General features: G+C 36.3%; 1 long non-coding RNA gene across 1 annotated transcript in view; it reads right to left on the bottom strand.

Moving 5' to 3' along the window:
- Window positions 1-8,148: 8,148 nt before the first annotated feature.
- Window positions 8,149-22,013, bottom strand: part of LOC146397401 (uncharacterized) — a 102,416-nt gene continuing 88,551 nt past the window's right edge. Inside the window, exon 4 of the long non-coding RNA XR_014823555.1 lies at window positions 8,149-8,227. This is a non-coding gene — a long non-coding RNA (uncharacterized LOC146397401). The remainder of the gene's footprint in view (window positions 8,228-22,013) is intronic.

Here is a 22,013-nt window from a genome sequence, read left to right as displayed (position 1 = left end):
TGGGAAATAAATAACTCAATAAAATATGTGATATTTTAGGGTCAAAACAATTAAGTGAACTTAAAAAGATCGTGCAGAGTTTAAAAGAGAAATGACAACTATGTATTGGCACATTATTGACAATCAGATGTACTTGTGAATCTCAGACTTTGCAAGCTTTTCTGAGGCCCTCCCAAGTGAAGAAAATGGTGAAATTTGTTCATGTAAATTATCCTAGGAGAAGGAAAGATCCTGTAATACTACCTGAATCATCATCCCACATACACAAACATAATCTGCACACGGTAAAGGTGAAACATCGTACCTCTCCTTGAACCAGAATTGCTAAGTGTCTAATATTTGGAATACATGGAACTTTAGTTATGTTTTAAAAACCACCTTGGATACCTTAAAGAAGCAATAGTTCCCTTCTGTATCTAACGTTGGAGAGATTCACTGCCTGCCTAACCACCTAATCCTGACCAAGTTATACCCTATGGAGATTTTCAGTATGTGCCATTATAGTGGCACCTTTCATCGCCAGTGTAGCTCTGATAACAGTGCTGCTTGCAGGATACTCAGGAAGTGAATAGAAGCAGAACATTCTGCTGGAAGGCACAGTCAGGATCCTCACCACTCTGCCAGGCCAATGTCAAGGCTCCAAAAACAAAGGGGTCTTTCCTTTTAGAGCTACAGATAACTCATGCCAGGTCAAATGCATTCCCTAAGGCTGATGTGTCTTCCCTCCATGCATCAACACAGTTATAGTCCAGTTTGTCTAAGACCCACATTATTAAGGTCCTTGGTAAATACTGGCTTGGTATAGTAGCTGGCCAAGTTAAAAAACAAATATATTTTATTCTGAGATAAACTATTTAAAATAGCTCCTTGTTCTTTACAATCACAGTTTTCGATCAAAACAAAACCACCAAAGTAGAGCCAAATAAAATGTTTCCATATAAATTGATTGATTCTTATGATGGGAAAAACAGGGGTGATGTTCATATAGAAGCATAATTCAGTAAGATAATCAAGTTCTTCATCATCCCGAAGACTATCTCAGAACTGTAATCAGTTGATTTTGTACTCTAATCTTACAGCAGTGGAGATGACGTGACTGGTATCTACAGTCTTTTTGTCTTATAACAAAGCACTACATGCATTTTTAACCATAAATTAGCCTTGATTTAATAGCACTGAATGTAACCATGGAACAAAGTGATGCAATGAATACATCTTCGTAAAATAAAATTCCTAAATCATTTAATACAAAGAAGTTATATTTCATGAAATGATTAAGTATTTGCTGAATACCTATTACATACCAAAAATAAAAACTCTGAAGTAATACATAGTTCATTCTATTCCTCTTGGAACAACATGTTATGTAAATAGGAAAAACTATGTAATTGGCCTTTGCAAGGGTCAGGCTAGACATGCATATAGGAAAACAGGGATCATTATAAGACTTTAAGTTGTTTTAAGATATTGATTCCATCAAATTACTCCCCTTCTCAAAAATCTAAAATGTCTCCACATCATAAGTAGAAGGAAGTCCACATGCCCTGGCATATTATTCGAGCAATACCCATCATATTCAGTCTTACCAGCACCACTCAAAAGCACAGGAAATATGTTTGTGCCGGGCTGTTCCATAAGCTATAAGGACCACAACTCGCCAGTGTCCTTGAATCACCATGACTCTAGATGAATCATCATGATATGTGTAGCCTTGCTGTAGCAATTATCCTTTCAGTTTTTATTAACAATAATAATGATGATAATAAGGACTAACATTTATTGAAGGTTTATTACATGTTTATCACAGTGCTAAGGCTTAGATGTGCCACCTCCTAATTTGCACTCACAAAACATCTGTCAAGGATATATCATTATTATTTACATTTTGCACCTGAGAAATGAATCATGGAGATGTTATGCAAATTGTCTAAGTTCATAGGAAGTGATGGAGCCACTATTTTATTTTTATTTTTTTTTTTTTGCTATTTCTTGGGCCGCTCCCGCGGCATATGGAGGTTCCCAGGCTAGGGGTTGAATCGGAGCTGCAGCCACCGGCCTACGGCCTACGGCCTAGGCCAGAGCCACAGCAATGCGGGATCCGAGCCGCGTCTGCAACCTACACCACAGCTCACGGCAACGCCGGATCGTTAACCCACTGAGCAAGGGCAGGGACCGAACCCGCAACCTCATGGTCCCTAGTCAGATTCGTTAACCACTGCGCCACGACGGGAACTCCAGGAGCCACTATTTTAACATGAGCCAGTTTGATTTCATAGTAAATAATACATTTTGAAAAACTAAGAGTGGGCTGATATTTTATATCACTCACAGTGGAGAACACAGACTGCTTGGCCAATAGGAAGGCCTTAATGATTATTGAATCAATGTATTTATGGGTATACGGATGGATGGATGGATGGATAGAGGGATGGATGAAGGGACAAATGGAGAGACACTGAGGCAGGAATTAAATCAGGGGTGAGACCTGAGGTCCTTTTAAAGACATGGGGAGGAGTTCCCATCATGGCTCAGTGGTTAACGAATCCGACTAGGAACCATGAGGTTGCGGTTTGATCCCTGCCCTTGCTCAGTGGGTTAAGGATCTGGCGTTTCCATGAGCTGTGGTGTAGGTTGCAGACGCAGCTCAGATCCTGAGTTGCTGTGGCTCTGGCATAGGCCGGTGGCTATAGCTCCGATTAGACCCCTAGCCTGGGAACCTTCATATGCCATGGGAGCGGCCCTAGAAAGGATAAAATGATAAATAAATAAACAAATAAATAAAGACATGGGGAAAATAGGATATTTTGCAGAAAGGGCAGGATTTGAGAACTGAAAGGAATATGAGAAGAAAAGAAGCATGAAAGTAGAAGATGACTTAAACGTTTTAGGCCTAGGAAGCTAAAACTGGCAAGTTAGATGAATCAAGTTTCAGATCAGTTTGGTTTTGGACATACTTTGTTATGAATAAGATATATCCATGGAAAGAAAATCACAGACTTGGAGAATAGATTTGAGGTTGCCAAGGGGGAGGGGGAGAGAGTGGGATGGACTGGGAGCTTGGGGTTAATAGATGAAGACTCTTGCCTTCGGAATGGATTAGCAATGAGGTCCTGCTGTGTAGCACTGGGAACTATGTCTAATCACTTATGATGGAACATGATAATGTGAGAAAAAAGAATGTATACATGTTTGTGCAAGTGGGTCACCATGCTGTACAATAGAAAAAAAAAATAAAAGATTAAAAAAAGAGGGGTAAGGTAAAACTACACATACACACATGAAAAGATATACTCATGGAAGTATCAAATAATCAGAAAGTTGCAAATGTGAGATTCTGAAGTACTAAACCTAAGGATTTTGTTTTGTGTGTTTTGGGGGGTTGCTGAGAATTGCTGCTATATAAGGTCCTCAAGAGTGTGAGTACAGAGAGGGGGAAGGGGTACAGGAATAAATCACATCTACCACCACATTTTATGAATCAGAGAAAGAGAGCCAACAAAGTACATGAAGAATCAAGTATTAAAAAAATAAAAGAAAAACAAAAAAGTACAATGCCATGAACATTACAGCAGAAAAGTACGTCAGGGAAATGGTTAACAAAATCAAAGGAATAAAAGGTTTTGGAGCCAAAAAAACAAATGTTGACTATCCTGAAATGTTGGCAGAATTATGGTTCTAGAAATCATATTTCATGAAGAATGGGGTTATTGAAAAAATTAAAATAGTAATAAACAATTTTCAAGGGCTTACTAGGTACCAAGAACAGAACTCAGTGGTCTATGTAGATTAACTCATTTAATCTACATAAGAACAAAGCTCTGAGTTTGGTACTATGATTATGTCAACTTCAAGAATGAAGAAAGTAGGCCTGAGGGAGCAGAGTGAAGTTCTGCATCACAGGGCTAGAACATGAAAGATCAGTGATATGAACTTGGATTTGTTTGCTTTATTGCATCTTTTGGCAGATCTAATTAGAAGAGATAGCAATATCTCAAGAAGGCATTTATAATATACAGGAGATAAGCCAGTAGAGGAGGACATAGTGGAAATGATGGGTTAAAAAAAAAAAAAAAGGTGAATATGAGATTCCTTGGGTTTAAGAAAGAGTGAAATCAAGAAAGGTTATCTTTACAGGCAAGAAAAACCAATCCTTCCTCTAAGACAAAAGTAAAGAGAACAGAACTACAACATCGCTGTATGCCACTACTTTCTTCCTCTCGTCACTTCCTCTTTACTTTCATAACCAGCTCAAGTAGATATCTTTGACTCCAAGGCAAGTTTTCATAAAGTAACTTTGTTCTTTTGCACAAGTGATACTCCATGTGGTGTGACCAGGTAAATTTGAGCACAGCAAAGCCATGTTTTGATATTATTGGTGGGCAGCCATCTAGGCTCACTGTCTCTGGGCAATTGTTTGTGCATAAGACTGAAATTCTTGCAAAATAACAAATCCCTTAATATGCTGGATGAAGGACTGCCAAACCATGGCCTGGAGGCCAAATCTGGCTTGTCACCTATTTTGTAAATAAAGCTTTATTGGAGCATATTCATGTTCATTTGGCTATGCATGCTTTGGGGCTACAATGACAGAATTGAGTCATTTCGACAGAGACCATATGGCACCAAAAATCTAAAATATTTATATCATATCTTGCCTATTACAGGAATTTCTCACCCCTGTCCTGGACCTTTGGGATTCCTAGGGAATGTTTATATTGTTAAGAGTTAATCCCCAAATCCAGATGGTCTTCTAAGTTACCTTGATAGACATATATCCCATAATGAATTAATCTACTACTTTCCCCCTTTTCCATTATATTTAACTCTGCAATATAGAAGTTTGATAGGACGCAAGGCAGAGACCACAAGTGTTAATCAACGTTCTACTCCCCTTTCGTTACTGAGCATACAGTTGAATTAGTTTTCCCAGGTAGAATCATGCAACTGGGTTCTAGCCAATGGAATATGGGAGGAAGAAATATGGGCCACTTCCAAGTATGGCCAAAAGACAGTCCTTGAAGTTTTCTCTCTTTCCATCTATATGGCTGGAAGCAAAGGAGAAAATAGCTATGGTACAAAAGAGAAGAAGCTGAGCTCTCTAGATGACTTTTAAAGAAGAAAAAAACCAACTTGGAACACTTATAGTGGATTTATGTGAATGAGGAATAGATTTTTACTCTGTAAAGCCACTGGGATTCTGGAGAAGGGGCCAAATTTTTGGTTATATTAGCAAGCATTAATTGATCTAAGATGACCCATAAGATATGACTTCTGTCCCCAATAAAATAACAATATTATACATTTTAATCTATATAACATCAGATCATTAGCAAACAATTATTACCTTAATTTACAAAGCCTGAGTCATGGTAACATGCCCTTGCTTATACTAATTACTTGCATCTATCTAAAAATGCTGTGTCTATTTTCTCTATTTCTGTTAATGGCACTGTATTAGTTTGCTAGAGTTATCATAACAAAATACCACAGACTGGGGTCAGTTAAACAACAGAAATGTGTTGTCTCAGTTCTGGAGGCAAGAATTCTAATACCAAGTTATTGACAAGTTTGGTTTCTTTTGAGACCCCTTTTCTTGGCATGCAGAAGACCTTCTCACTATGCCCACACATGATCTTCATTTCTATCTTTTATTTATTTATTTTTTTAATTAAAGTATAGTTGATTTACAATGTTGTGCCAATTTTTGCTGTACAGCAAAGTGACCCAGTCACACATATGCATACATTCCCCTTCATACACACACACACACACACACACACACACACACACACACACACACACACACACACACACATACGATCTTTCTTTTCTACATGCACATCCCTAGTCTCCCTTTGTGTGTCCAAATTTCCTTTTATTCCGAGGCCCTCAAAGTGGATGAGGGCCCATTCTGATGGCCTCATTTTAACTTAATAACTTCCTGAAATGCCCTATCTCTAAATGTAATCACATTCTGAGGTACTGAGGACTAAAGCTTCAGCATATGAATTTTGGAGGGGACATAATTCAGCCTATAACAGGCACCAAGAGTCATCCAGTATTTGACCCTTGATGCTTTCCCCTGCACCACCTCATATATTTGCCAAGTCTGATTAAGTTTATCCTAGAATTATCTTTCATTTCTGTTTATTCATCTCCGTTTCTACTGCTACTTGGTTCATGACCTCGTTTCTTCTAATCTGAACTTCAGTGAAGTGTCCTTCTGTAGCGACTTCCCTACATCTCCAAACCATCCCACTGTCTGTTCCAAAATCAACAAAGGTTTTCAACTACCCTATGAAATAAAGATCATACTTTCAGCCCTGTCATTCAAGAGCCTGGAAGATTACGTGTCACACTGTTTCTAGTCTTCTAGCCTAATACTTGCTTTCACTCAAATTTAACTACACTTATTCCCCTAATCACACCTAGTTTGCTTAACACTCAGCTTTTAATTTCTCCTCTCCTTGCTCCTGGATCACCTGTGCTGTCATCTTGATCCATCTAAACTAAATATACCTTTTAACTTGAATATAATATTTTTGATCTTCAAAGTTATTCCATAGAAATTCCCTTGTGAACTTCTATAGCAGCTTAAGTTTCATTTATATAGCGGCACTCTATTTTGTATTATCATTACTGTAATAATTATTATATTAGGTACTGTGCAAAATGTTTAACATATATTACCTCATTAATCTTCTCATGCATCCTTAATACCTGTAATTATTACCCTGATCTTAAAGACATAAAAAAAAAATCTTAAAGAGTTGAATATCTTCCTAAAGTTTACATAGCTAAAAATTAGCAGAACAGGAGTTCCCACTGTGGTGCAGTGGTTAAGAATCTGCAGTGGCTTTGGTTGCTTCAGAGGTACAGGTTTGATCCCCGGATCAGCATACTGGGTTAAAGGAACAAGCATTGCCACATCTGTGCCATAGGTTGGAGCTGTGGCTCATATTCAGCCCCTGGCCTGGGAACCTCCATATGCTGTGGTTGTGGACAATTAAAAAAAAAGTAGCAGAACACACACTTGAAATTTAATCTGTTGGCTCTGTTTCCAGACATTTTAAACACACAGTATATTACTTATGTATATTTATATAGAATCTTTTCTATCTGTGTATCTGTGAACATCTCAGCTTCTGTAGATGTAGTCAAAAGCATTTTACAAAACGGAAGCATATCAACTTTGTCAGCTGCCAACAGATGGCATGTGATAAAGGTCACTTTAGTCTCTGCTACTGTGCTGGCATACAGCTCATTTTCAGTTGTGGATAGAGTCTTATTTTAGTCACCTTTGTAACACAAAGTGTCTACTACCTACTGTGTACTGCATAGGTATATACTACACAAAATGATGTACAAATAAAATGGAAAAATGATGACTATTATCAATTTTAACCAAGAAGATCACCATGTTCTCACATATGGTGGATAGCCATCTATTATAAAAAGGAAGAAAAGGAAAAATTATATAGAATTAAAGTTTGTGTTATATTTTTGCTCTGGATCATTTCTCTCCTCTTAGGATCTCAGACATATATGGCTTTTGAAATATGCCATGCTTTTTTAAAAAACAGAGTGAATAGATTAAATAAAATACTTACAGCCACTAATTATATAAATTACTTATGTGTTTGGTTGATAATATGTATGTACATATATATTTCTCAAAAAACTAGAGATTTAGTGTTATCTAAACTATCTGGAATGAATATTTATTTTAAAAGTCATGATTAGTTATTGTAATACCATAACTTAAATTATATCTATACCAAATACATAACTGAGGCAGCAGTCCAATTAATTCAGATTAAATCAATTTTAGAACAAAATATTCAAGCAATTTTCCTTACTGAATTATCCTGTTAATTGTTTGTACTCTGAACTTCATGTTACCTCTGTAGAAACAGTATTGTTTCTAAATCAATATTACTATTAACTCTGGATAATTAATTAGTAATACATTTTCTGAGTTCAGAGGAAATTACTCATGAGGCAGTGACCATGGGCATAAGAAGCTGGCTGTATCAAAGGACTAATTTTATGATCAATGAAATAACAAAAAAGTCTCAAAATGGTCATCCAAATTGATTTAGTTGAAACAACAAAACTATACCAGCATAAACATAGTCTGAATCTTACTTTTTTCATGGCATTCTCAGCAGGTTAGGAAGCACAAAGAGTCATGAACCTTCCTTTCCTCCCGTGTATTCTGGGCAGTCTATAGAAAAAAAAAAAAAAATACTGTCTGGGCCCAAAGAATCTTTATCTTTCCAATGCACCGTCTTAGATTGCCAAAACATGTATGGGCAAAGATGTATGTTGGCTATTTTAGTAAGTTCTTCAAAATGAAAAAATGCTTACAATGCATTTAGAAAGCATGTTGGTGACAGGAAAATGAGACCTAAATTTAGCTTGAACTGTGGCAAAGTGGATAAAGAGTGATTATGGCTGTTTGTTCTGACGAGGTTAGTGGCTTGGATCATGACCTCTTGAGAAAAATAAGATGGAGTGTTCTAATGGATTTTTCTTAATCTAATATAGAAATGACATTGAATGATGGTTCTTAATTAGCATCCTCCTCTTCACCTGCATTTGGTGTGACACTCCCACATTTGCTTTGATAGTCTGAGTAATACAAAACTAAGTCTCAAAAGGTGAGCTCCTTTACTCTGCATTGAGGATGTCAGAATGACAAATTTAAATTGGTACCATACAAATAGACAGTGCTTTGAATTTTCACATGTAACTCAAATTTGTATTGCAAAGTCATAAGATGCTGGATAGTGGCACATTATTAGCACATTTCACTCCTTTACAAAATTAAATCATTTACTCATCAGATCTATAATATTACAAAACACAGAAAAAGCATGGTGGTAGATGTTGATCATTTTCAAAGTATTTGTATAGTAGTAGCACTTAAAAGTCTATGCCTTGTAGTTCACCCTTTGTTTAATGCTGAAGGGAAAGGGCACTGGATTTATTTTTTCCTTACTGGTTGAAGAAAAAAAAGCCTGTTGTCCAACATCCCCCTCTTTGAAACAAGAGAAAATAAAAGACAAAAAGAATATAAGATTCTGAAAATCTTTCCTCAATTAATTTAGTGTCTGATTCTTGAATTTGGCTAACACAGTCCCTTACTCCAAACTGTTTAGGTTTCTTCTAAGATTTTTCTAGAGGAAATCTACTAAGGATATCAGAAAGATATAGATTGGTGGTGGTAGTTGAGGGAGGCACAAGGTGTGGGGGCTTGCTGTTCTGACCCATGTTCTAAGATAACCTCATCCCAGAAATTAAATTCAACACTCAGAAGCCATTCCAATTCCTTATCTTTAAAACCACCTAGAGCTGGTCATTTGGAAAAGCTGGATAGATAAATGGGAAACCAGACTCTGATTTCCTCAGGAGAATCAAGCAAGCTTGCAAATCCCTGCTGAATCATGGAAATTAAGCATTTTCCCAAACTAACCTTTTCTTTTGCCCTAGGATAACCTGATCAAATTTCTTGGCTTCATTTTCTCTATTAGGCTAGCAGTAATGCGAAACTGCAGAGGCCCTGTCAGATCTAAAGCCAATTTCAAAGGAAACGCAACTCCTTGGGGGAAAGGCGGCCATGCAAAGGCAAGATTGTGCTAACAGTTAAATCCCATCTTCAAATGCCACCAACTGTCTTAAGAGAAAATGATATAGGGAGAGAGAAAAAAAGAGAGAAATGACATGAGGAAATAAAGCAGCAGTGAGAAAGAATAGAATAAAATAGAGACAGAGGGAGATCAGTGGCAGAAAGAGATGAAAAATAAAAGCTCCTACATGTTTTAGGAAAGGTACTATCCTGGGATCCACAAGCTAATGTGGGCTAGTTCTGCACAAATAATCTGAAAAATCCTTGATGTTGATTTGCTGTGGGAAAAAATTAATTCAAGGTGATATTTCATAACATCTTTCAAGCTTTCTAGTTTGATACCTATCTGGATAATAAAATGAGAATCGCTGAGGAAAAACAGCTATTTATTTACTTACTTCATGATACTTTATAATACTTTATAATATTGATTTTCAAATCATTTATAATTTTGGAGAAAATTTGGTGATATACACTGATAAGAATTAGGTTTTTATAGTATTGTCTATTGCAGATTATTATTGTGGATTTTATTAAGTATTGGCTATTAAAGACTATGTTCAAGTATTATAAAGCAAGGTGTCTGGAGAAGAAATTTTTGGCATTGCATGTATGTTGGGTAAAATGCTATTATTGAGAAATGGTATAGAATAGAAATATTATTATTTAATGATCTTCCTTAACTGGTAAAATTACCTTTGAATTAACAATTTGTAAGGTGTATAAATACTAATCAAAACAATGCACATTGTTAACATGGAAATCATTTAATAGTAAGTCATTTGTTTTAATCCTGGGTGGCCATAAATCCCACATAAATTCAAATTAGAATAAAGTAACAGTCATGTAGAAGTTATTAAGATCATTGTCCATTTAGGAAGCTTCTGAGCATAGCTTGAGTTGGTTTCTTCTGAAATTTTCAAATAACAAAAGGAAAAATGAAGGGTTGTTTTCAGTTGTTTAGTGATTCAAGCTATGCGCTATACAGAAGACACAGATCACAATTTCATGCCCAAAGACCACTTACTTCCTCATGTTTAGATCAGAGATATTAAGGTTTGTAACTCTTTGTCTTTCTTAGTCCCACATGTCTTCTTTCTTTCTCTTTTCTTTTCTTTTCTTTTTTCTTTTCTTTTCTTTTCTTTTCTTTTCTTTTCTTTTTTCTTTCTTTCTTTCTTTCTTTCTTTCTTTCTTTCTTTCTTTCTTTCTTTCTTTCTTTCTTTCTTTCTTTCTTTCTTTCTTTTAGAAGCTCCTGTTTTATTTGTTTATACTGAGTGTGAACATCTAAAATATCAAGTCATGATGATAGTAACTGCCATCCTCATTGGTGATTCTGGGCTCCTAATTAGGTGGAACAATAGTAATGATTCTAAATGTTCTTCTATCTCAGCATCATTTCCATTATTAATTCATTATGGCTATGCAGATACTCAAGTATTTAATTGAAGAAATCTTCTGGATAAATCGGGCAAAAGAAATCCTGCACATGCTTGTGTATGTACGTGTCTGTGTGTATGTGAGAGAGAGGGAGAGAGAGAGAAAAAGCGAGCTCAAGTCTTAAATATCAAGTATGTATTTCAAATTAATCAAATTTGCCAGGAAATTTCTCACTCCATGGCTATATGTTATAGTAGAAAGATCATTCAATATTCTTTTGATGGGAAACAGAAAACACAAAGCTTACCTTAGCTTTTTGTTTGTTTATTTGTTTTGTTTTCTTATAGGAATTTATTAGTGCATGATTAGGGAATTGCAACAGTGTATCCTGGCTTTAGGCTTCATTGGATCTATGGACCCAAGTGACATCCCTTGCCTGCTATCTCTTCCTTCATCCATAAATTTTTTTTCTTTTTTTTTTTTTTTTTTGCCCTGGCTTCATTTTTTGTTCAGACTCTCCCCATGTGATGAGCAAGACAGCTTTTGCAGCTACAGATCCATAACCTCCTATCTTTATAATCCTGGAAGGGAGATATCAATACTATCAAGGGATTAAAAACAACAGTAATAATAGCTGGTATTCAGCTATAACACACTCTGAGAACTTACTTTATGCAAAGATATTTCTAAGTTTTTAATATTCACTTGCCAATCAAAAGAATTTTATGAAGTATCATTCTTCGTATTTTATGGATGAGGGAAGAGAAAAGCTTTTTTGCTAATTCCATTAGAAAATTTAGAAACTCTCTGATTGGTCCGATTTGCCTAAATGCCTATCCTTGATACAATCTATACTTAAGGCAGCTTTTACATAAGAGTGAGCTCAGTCTTATTCAAATTCTACCCTTATGATCAGGAATAGTGTGTGATGTGCTCCAAAGAAGAGAGAAAATATGCTAAAACTATCTGTCCTTTATATGGAACATGCCAGTTGGGTCATGATCCACAGAAAAACTTCAAGGCTTTGAACTGAATAAATAATCATTTGTTATCATAACTTAGATATTATAAGGAAAGCATTAAGATTAGAAATGTAATTTTTACTCTGCATTTAAGGATTTAAACTGGTGCACAGGAAAGTAATCAGTAAAAAAAAAATGCAGACCTATAAGAATCTAGGGGAAAAAAAAGACAAAGATTGTCAGAGGATGAGATTAAATGCAACAGAAAAAAATAACAGCAAAAACAACAATTACAGTAATTTGCATTTATTAAGAACCTATTATGTGCAAAACACAATTGAACAATATGGCAAATACTTAGATTCTGAAAACTTTCCAGAAGAAGAAACTGAGGCTGAAAGAAACTCACCCAAGGTAACAGCTTGGATTCAATCCAGGACACCAGGCTATACTGTTCTCTCTAATTGATGGCTCTAATTTCTGAATAAAAATTTAATTTGGATGGAATTAACTAAATGTATTTCATGAAAAAAGTACATCCTGAACTATCAAGATTCATTTTTATTTTTAATTTTTATTTATTTATTTATTTATTTATTTATTTATTTATTGGCTGTACCCACGGCATATGGAAGTTCTCAGGCCATGGATCAAATCCGGGCCTCAGCTGCCACCTATACCACAGCTGAGGCAATGCTGAATCCTTAATACACTATGTCAGTCTGTGAATCAAACCTGCACCACCACAGAGACAACGCCAGATCCTTCAACCACTGTGCCATAGTGGGAACTTCAAGAATCTTTACATCTTATATATTTAAATAATTGTTTAATAATGTTCTGCAAATTTTTAACTTGTAATCCTAACTTGTAGCATGTAATTCTGATTCCAGAAAATGTACAGACACATTGGGAGTTATATCCATAGGAAAAAGAAATTTCTTTAGTGTTTCACCTTAAATTCAAATTATAAGTCTAGATCAGCATTAGCTATAAATCAAATTAATGAACACATTAATAAAATTCCAATGATATTGCTGTAGTCCAGTATGAATTACAACCCCAGAGAGTACTATCATATATAAGAATAAAAATATATTTTGCTAAGTTGGTAGGAATGAAATCTTATTTCATAGCTAGTGTTTAAAGACCAAAAGGTTTACTTTCAGATTGTGGCACATCTCTTCTAACTTCAGATAAAATGTTAAGAACCACCCTTTGAATTTTCAAAGAGGTATCTTATAGTTTATCACCTCAAAGTTCATTTTGTATCAGCTAGTGCTTTTGCTCTGCAAGCCTGGAACTGAGAACAATTCAAGGTCATTCACTTGGCAAGTTAGAACTTGGAAAGAGAGTACCACATGCAGTGAACTTCAAACATCAGTTCTGGTTCAAATTAAAAGACTTAATAATCAGCTATGTCAGTCCACTACCCCATAATTATAATACTTGAGGATTTTGTAAACTTGAAAAAATTACATCTTTCAAATTTGCTTTCAGCTGCAGTGAAATTGTCTCCATCTTTGCATAGGAAGAAGTTAATAATGACTTTAATACTCTCAAGAATCATTTCTGATTTGTCTATATGTGTTAGGTAAACTGGTATCAAACACATCCTTTACAAATGTACCCTGCACAGTGATATTTTGCATGACATCTGGAAACCATAAACACAGTCATGAAGACTCTAGGAAGAGCTTATGTGCTAAAAGTACCCAGGAAAGGAGATTTATGTTGACCTGCTGGTGGTTTCCACTGTGCATAGACAAGAAAACCAGTCTAATGGGGAACCTTTTACTTTGCATCCTGTTGTCTGCAACATCCTCTGGCATTGTCAACTCAGATTTGCAAAGGTAAAAGGATAATGATATCAGAAGGATTCAAAGAAGCTTTGCATCAATTCATTAAAAAATCAATTTGTAAGCAGAGAGAGGATATCAAGGTATTGGTAACAGCCAGTTCTAATTTATCAAAAACAAATCAAACTAAATAAGTACAATTTTTTTTTCTTTTCTTTTTTTTTTTTTTTTGTCTTTTGTTGTTGTTGTTGCTATTTCTTGGACCGCTCCCGCGGCATATGGAGGTTCCCAGGCTAGGGGTCGAGTCCGAGCTGTAACCACCGGCCTACGCCAGAGCCACAGCAACGCAGGATCCGAGCCGCGTCTGCAACCTACACCACAGCTCACGGCAACGCCGGACCGTTAACCCACTGAGCAAGGGCAGGGACCGAACCCGCAACCTCATGGTTCCTAGTCGGATTCGTTAACCACTGCGCCACGACGGAAACTCCAAAATAAGTACAATTTTTTAATATCAGAGAACTGACCCTGCAAGTAGGGAAAATTCAGATATAAGAATTGCTTTGATTCTTCTTTTATTCTGAACCTACGCTCACATTAAGTTTTTATTCACAAAATGGTGAAGGAGATTACTTCTGGAATAGGAATAACTCAAAGAAAGAACATACATGTTTTATACAAATATATACATGCTTGTATATATGGATAGCAACCAACTTCCTGGAGTTTTCTGGCATTTTCAATTCGAAATAAACTTGATTGAGAATAGAAATGGACAGACTTTAGATAAAAAGAAATATAATTAATATAATATAATATAATCCAGTAGTGGAAACATTTAAGCAAATGCATATAATGGGCACAATTGTAGCCTGTTTATTATACATTGGGAACATGGGGCCATCTGGACTTAAGGGATGTATTGAAGAAGAGTAGTAGCAGGAAGAGGGAAGTCAGTGCTGAGTATTCATAGTTAGAAAAAAGTTTAGATTGATAAAAATTTAGATGAATTTAGATATGGATTTAGGTATGAATCTAAAGGATTTGAGCAACAGCAGAAGTGGCATGGCTCCAGAAATATGACCTTCCACATAGAGCAGAGAGATGATAAGAAATAAGATAGGAAGATACTGCAATGAAGAAAGTATGATTGTGATATGATAGTCAGATGAGAGACAGGGAGCATGAAGTGTTAAGAAAAACACTTCAGAGACAGTTGGGAGAACCTGGTGTCTTCACTGCCTATATACAAAATATGTACTAAAGATTCAATCTGGATATTCAGGAAAATGGGAGAAAAGTCTTTATATAAACACCCACTGTGTGATCTCAGGCTCATTGCTTTTTCCCTTTATACTCAATGTCCACATCTGCAAATGAGGTTATCAGTAGATGGCTTTTCTGAGCTCAGAAATCTATGTTTCTATAATATAATATACACAAAAAATGGTCAGGATAAAATGGACTGGAATGAGCTAAAGAAAAAAGCAAGAATAGGTAGTCATCTGGATCATAAAACATAATAGAGCATTTAATATGGATGAGGAATTTGGTTAATTATTTTATATTTTTAATCTTGTTTAGTAATCTTGTTTAGTTCTCATAAGAAACCAATAAATGAAGAGGTAGATAAAAGAATAAAAACCAAACAAATAAAAATATTTGTCAAGGGAGGCAGTAAAGTATCCTCTGAAGAAAGATGAGCTAAACTGACAGGGTAGAAATCTGAAGATTTTCTGGAGTAAAGAAGTCTCCATTGAGTCTGGCCCAAGTGGCCTGGGGTTCAGTTTAATATGAACTCGATGATATCTCTTGTTTGTTTAACTCCCAATGGCCTGTCTGAAAAGAAAGGGCACTGACACCCATCTTAGTCTGCATTTACCAGCAGGGCTGTGAATCTTCCTTTTTTCCTACTTGCCAACCTCAGACCACTAAATTCCTATGGCTGCCTTCTTACTAAACTATTTCAACATCAAATGCATTCCTTTTTTGCCTTTCTTGACCAGGAGCAAAGTAGAGGACAATTCTTTAGGTGACATTAATACTCGAGCTTAGATTAATGATGCCAAATCTGATTTATATTGTCTTTCCTCAGTCATATGATCTAGCATTCGCTGTGCCCTTTCACAGCAACTGCACATTAAGCTGCATGCTTTAGAGGTTTTCAGCAACAACTCCCAGACCACTTTCCTAATCAGTATTCGCCAGTATCTTTCCTTCCAGCAGAAGCACATTACTTTCTTCTCCCTTTGTTCTTGTATTTATTCTTCTAAGATTTGTTAGCATCAACTGTCTTTGCTGTTTATTAGCTTAGTGTTAATAATGACTCAAAGTACATAAAAAATACATATTTAAGTTACTTGATAGAAAAACACACCAGCCTGTTCAGAGGAAAATTAAGAAGTAGAATTTATGAGGAATGCCTAAAAATAAAACATCTTTCTTAAATTTGGGTAATCAAATGTTGCCAGAATTTTTAAAGTTTTAAGATTTCTAGTGGAGTCTTGTTTTAGCTCTTATAGATCACATATTTTGTCTTTGCGAGTGTAAAATAATTTTAGTCAAAATATATATAATGACATCAATTTGTTTTGGAAGAGAAAGAACTAATACATTATTGTTTGTGAAATTATTATAAGACTTTACTTTTTCTTAAAGCTCTGGTATGTAATTTTTTAAAAGGCAACTAACTGCAAAAATGCTGTTGAATCAATCTTAAATATAAATCATTTTTGGCTTTCTTGAAGTGAAAATGTGAAAAAGCTTGATGAAAATCAATGAATATGAGATGCAGGTTAAAGATAATAATCTTTTCATTCTGGGCTCCCAGACTGTGCCAGGGAGAAAACACAGGCAAACAAAAGCATTAGGCCCCAGGCTTCCAAATGAGGAATAGACATGATTTCAATCCATGGGTATATTCAAGTGGTGGTCACTGTGATTCACTAGTTGAATTCTGGCTCTAATTGCTATTACTCAAACGATGGCTATTTATCCCCAGACAGGGTAAAATGGCTGTCTTTGTAGCCCAGCTTTACAGCAGCACATTTGCAACAATCAACACATACAATTGTTTTCTATTCATGCCCCCAAGAATACAAATTACACTGAATGGTGGGAAATAGCAAGATGAGTAATGCAAATGTTCTAAGCCAATCAGATTGTGCATTCATTCATTCATTCCTACCTATATACATAAAAATAGTTATACTAGACACTGTACTAAATGATGAGAAGAAAAACAGACACAAATGTTACCATCAAGAAGATTATAGTCTAGTGAGTAAGGTGGTGGGGAGACATTAATCAAATCATCACACAAATATATACTGGGGGAAAAAAAAAAGTATGACATAGGCAGTGAGGGAGAGGTACCGGTGCTGCCAGAGCTTATATGAGTAGAACACACATCACAATCAAGAATCTTAGAGAAATTATCCCAGAGGGAGTAACACAGCACTGAGAAAATGTGAAGTGAGAGAGTAAATTAACTCAATGAAGAAAGCAAAGACAAGCAGCCCAGGCAGAAGGAACAGAATGGGTAAACACTTGGTGTGAGGAGAGATTGATGCATAAAAGGAAATAAAAGGGCAGCTTTAAAAAAATAATGATTTTTTTTCATTTTTTAAAGTTTTACTGTAGTGTATAATGTTGTGATCATTTCTGCTGTACAACATAGTGATTCAGTTATACATATATTTTTTTTTTCAGATTCTCTTCTCATATAATCACAGAGTATTGGATAGAGTCCCTGTTGGCCAATCGTTCCATACACCATAGTATGCATATGCCAATTCCAAACCCCTAGTCCATCCCTCCCTCCCACCTTACGGGAGAATAGATCAAAAGAAAAAAAAAATCAGAAAAATCTCTAGGACTCTTCATAGTCTACAATGCAAACAAGTGGTGAGGCAATTCCATTCTCATTTTGGCTGTAGTGAAATTAGAAAGATGACAGAGAAGATACACTTGGACTGAACTGAGAGGTCAGATTGTGACCCAATTGCTCTGTAGAGTGTGATCTAATTTTAATAACCTAATGAGGTTGGGAACCAAGTTCTCTATCAGCCTCCTACTTCCATGACCTCAACTCTGGTTGAAGCTGCCATCATGTTTGCCTTCATTACGTAAATCACTGTCTAAAGGGTCATCCTGCTTCATCTGTCCCCATTCACTCTAATCTCAATCAAGTTGCCAGAATGACCCCATTAAAATATGTCAGATCATGGCTTCCATCTAACTTGGAGTAAGGAATACATTTGTCACAAAATAGCTTTCAATGTCCTAAGAGGTCTTCACAAATTCTTTCTTCTATTCTGTTGGTGTGTTTTTAACTTCAAGTCTTCACCAATCCCTACTCCCTTCCCTCCAGCAAACCTAGCCACCTTGCTATTCTTTGAGTAGGCATACCCTTGCATCAGGATTAGAACCTGCTATTCCATCTGCTGGAGCACTCTTCCGCCAGATAGACACTTGGCTGGCTCCCTCATCTCTTGCAAGTTTTTGCTCAAATGTGCCCTTCTCATTAAGACCTAAAATGGCCACCCTATTCAAACTTGCAAAGTCCCCTTTCCTCGTTTTCCCCAGCATCTCTCTCCATCCCAGTTTTATTTTTTTCCTCCAAAACACACATTTTAACCATTGAAAAAATGACTAGCTTTATTTGTTGCTTTTATTTCTTATCTCTCCCTTCTCACTAAGATTTCTTTTTGTGTTTTGTTGATTTCTGAGTTCCCGGTGTCTGGAAGAATGCCTGTTGAGCATGGGCTTCCAACACATATTTGTGAAGCAAATGAATCTTGGCCTATTGTCTGATGCTTCTGTCCAAGGGATCCAACAAGAAAATATCTCTTTCAAGCATTCTGTTGCTATATCAAAGCCTACTTATCCTCTAAGTAGATTGCATTCTCTTCATACCAGCTAATTTTAAATTTTTTAATTGCCACACCCTCAGCATATGAAAGTTCCCAGGCCAGGATTGTAGCTACAACCTACACCACAGCTGCAGCAACAATGGATCCTTAACCCACTGAGCTGGGCCAGAGGTCTAACCAATAACACCACAAAGACAATGCTGGATCCTTAACGTGCTGCACTACAGTGGGCACTCCGAGCTACTTTTTTTTTAAGATTCATTCATTCAAGATTTATTTATTCAAGATGCATTATGCATCAAATATTTATAGGGTGTCAACTATAAAATGGACTCCATGTGCTATGCTGGAAATATAACCAAAATTCAGCCCTCACATAGCCCCATCCAGATAAGGGCTTCCATGTAGGTCACAAGAGTAGAGTAATATAGAAAGTGCTATTTTCAAGGTCAGTCTACTATTCTTATAGTACACTGGAGGAAGCTTGGGCATCTAGAGAGGACTTTATAGTAGAAATAATTCTGATCTAAGCTTGCAAACTGGCAGTCAGTAGGCTTGCAATACTGACTGGGGATATATTTAACGTGGCATGTAGAAGTTTCTCTTCCCTTATAAATAACTGAAGAATAAATACATACACTATGATTTTAAAATGGAAGACTTCCTATTAAAATCTGGATCTCTAATTATTCCAGAGGGAAAAAAAATTAAGGGAATATCCCACATGGCAGCAATGAACCTAGACTGATCATTCTATTTTTATCAAAATAAGACAAGGAAATGATCAAGAATGGAGAAAATATTAAGAAAACTGGAATAAAGCATATGCTGCAAGTGTTATTTTTATGCGTTTAATATGCAACTGCCAGTACATTCGCCTCATTTACATTATTTCCCTGGTCCCTCTGGGCATCAGAGACTGTACGATGTGATGTAGACCTTGAAAGATGAGTCGGGAAGGACACTGCAGGCAGAAGGAGCAGGGAAGTGGAGAAGAGGATGTGAGTTGCTGGAGAGATGAGTACGCAGAAGAAGCAGTGGGGAGGAAGGCCATAGGGTAAGGCTGTGGCCAGATTATGGTGGTTCATTTATGAGCTAAAATGTTGAGGTTATCCTTTGGGGAAACACTGAGACAAAGGTGTTTTTCAAGTTATGGAGTGAATTACTCAACTATCCTGTTATGATTGTGAATTAAGAAGTAATAAATAAAACTGAAAATGATGATATGAGAGATTTTTCTGTAAATTTAGCTCTATTAACTTGAATACAACTCTTTCCACTACTTAAAGCTGTTTGCTCCTGTCTAGTTCCAGAGTGTGTAATAACAAGTTTGACGCTAGGGCAAATACCTTCTTAGAGGAGTTTTTACAATAAATTTATTGTACTAGCATAAATTCGTAATTTGATTTTTAAACTTAAGATAGAGATACAAGAAATGTACACATTGTGAGCACACACTATTGATGTGTACCCAAAAGCTATAGTCAACCCCATGTTCCCTTGCTGTTCCTATGCTGAAGCTGGAACTAAATACCCACCACATGCCTTTATGTCTAGTTATGAGAGTCAAAGTGAGCCAGTTATGGCCCAAGAGACATAAACAGAAGTCTTCAAGGGGGGCTTATGAGAATATATTTGCTTTCCTAATAAAGCAGAAAGGCATCCCTGGCATAGACTCTTTCTTGTTCTCTCCTCTTCTTCCAACCAAATGCCAATGGATGATTGCCATTCGGTTCATTTCTAGGGTGCCCTGAAAATTTTCAGCTACTGAACCGTTCTCTGGATTCTTGCTATGCGACAAGTCTAAATCTCTTTCTTTAGGCCAGTTCCCATTCCCAGCTGTGGTAAGCTACCTCTAAGACATCCCTCAACTATCTCCACTTCCTGGAATTCAAATCCTTGTATAACCTTGTCCTCCTGAGGGTGGCTTAGACCTAGGTATTTGCTTCTCAAGAATAGAATATATCATTTTTTATTAAGCGAAAATGATACAAAAGAACTAACAAAACAGAAGGAAACTCAAAGATATAGAAACCAAACTTAGGGCCACTGAAGTGGAAACATGAAGTAGGGGGATAAATTAAGAGGCTGGGCTTAACACATACACACTACTATACATAAGATAGATAAGTAATAAGCACCTACTGTTGAGCACAGAGGAATCTACTCAATACCCTGTAATAACCTATCTGGGAAAAGAATCTGAAAAAGAATGGATATATGTACATGTATGACCAATTCACTTTGCCATACACCTGAAACTAACACAACATTGTAAGTAAACTATACTCCAATAAATTTTTTAACAATAGATTCTTGATAAATTAAAAAAGAAACCTAAAATAATATCGCTATCAAAGCCCCTAAACCATCATCGGTGCTGGGATTGAGATGGTTTTTTCCATCACTGGTATTTTCCTGCCTTAGAAATAGTCTTTGCTCTCTCCCAGTTAACCACTCTCCAGCTCTGTTACCATATTTTCATGTGAACAAGTGAAATAAAATTCGCTTTACATCCAAAAAACAAAACTAAACAAAAAAGAGTACAACCAAAGAGACAGGGTGTCACTTCTAAGAGTAGCTTTCACGTGAAGTTAAGTTCCATTGGCCAATCTCCTCTTGCTCTCTTGATTTCTTTACTCTTAAGGGCAAGCAGCTGTCATATTGTGAGGTGTCCTTTGGAAGGATCACATGGTAAAATCATTGGTGTCTCTGGCCAGCAGCCCAGAGGGACTGAGGCTATCCAACAAGCACAAAAGTGGGCTCAGAATCAGATCTTCCCCCAGTTGAGCCTCTAGATGACTGCAGACTCAGCTGACCCCTGGATTAGAGTCTTGGGAGAGAGTCTAGATCAGCTGTACCCAAGTCAGCTGAACCTCAATCCCCAACACCTACAGGTGAAGTAATAAACATTTGCTGTTTGGAGTTGCTAAATTTTGAAGTAATTTGTTACACAGTGATGGAAAGGAGCAGAATGCTTATGGGAGATTTCCAAAAATACCCATGTAATGGCCCTGGAAGAGACCAATTTCATTAAAAAAGGAGAGGGGTTGGGGCCCAGAAATCAGTCATTTAAAGTAATGTTTGGGTCATTCCAATGTAAGCCATATTTTAGAACAACTGCTTCAAGCTATTTCTGGTTGGTTTTCCTGAATCTTGCAGCTGAATGGATTCCTAACTGTTATAATATCTAACATCAACTACATAACTAAATATTTGGTTACCCATGATTTCTTAATCTAATTATGGTTTTTCTTCTTGCATTTAGCAAAGTGCTAATCTTATCCTTGGTTGTTGCCTTATATCATTACAAGAGTTTTGATTTTCTTTACCTATTCATTTTAACATGTCAATTTGGGGAAGAGGGAGA

Source organism: Sus scrofa, chromosome 13 (assembly GCF_054392235.1).
Source record: "Sus scrofa isolate SSC_HxYL_T2T_F1_AM1 chromosome 13, Sscrofa_HxYL_maternal_Yorkshire_Landrace_v2.0, whole genome shotgun sequence".
Classification (NCBI taxonomy): Eukaryota; Metazoa; Chordata; class Mammalia; order Artiodactyla; family Suidae; genus Sus; species Sus scrofa.
Note: the sequence above shows the minus strand (reverse complement) of the source record. Positions and strands in the feature narration are given on the sequence as shown.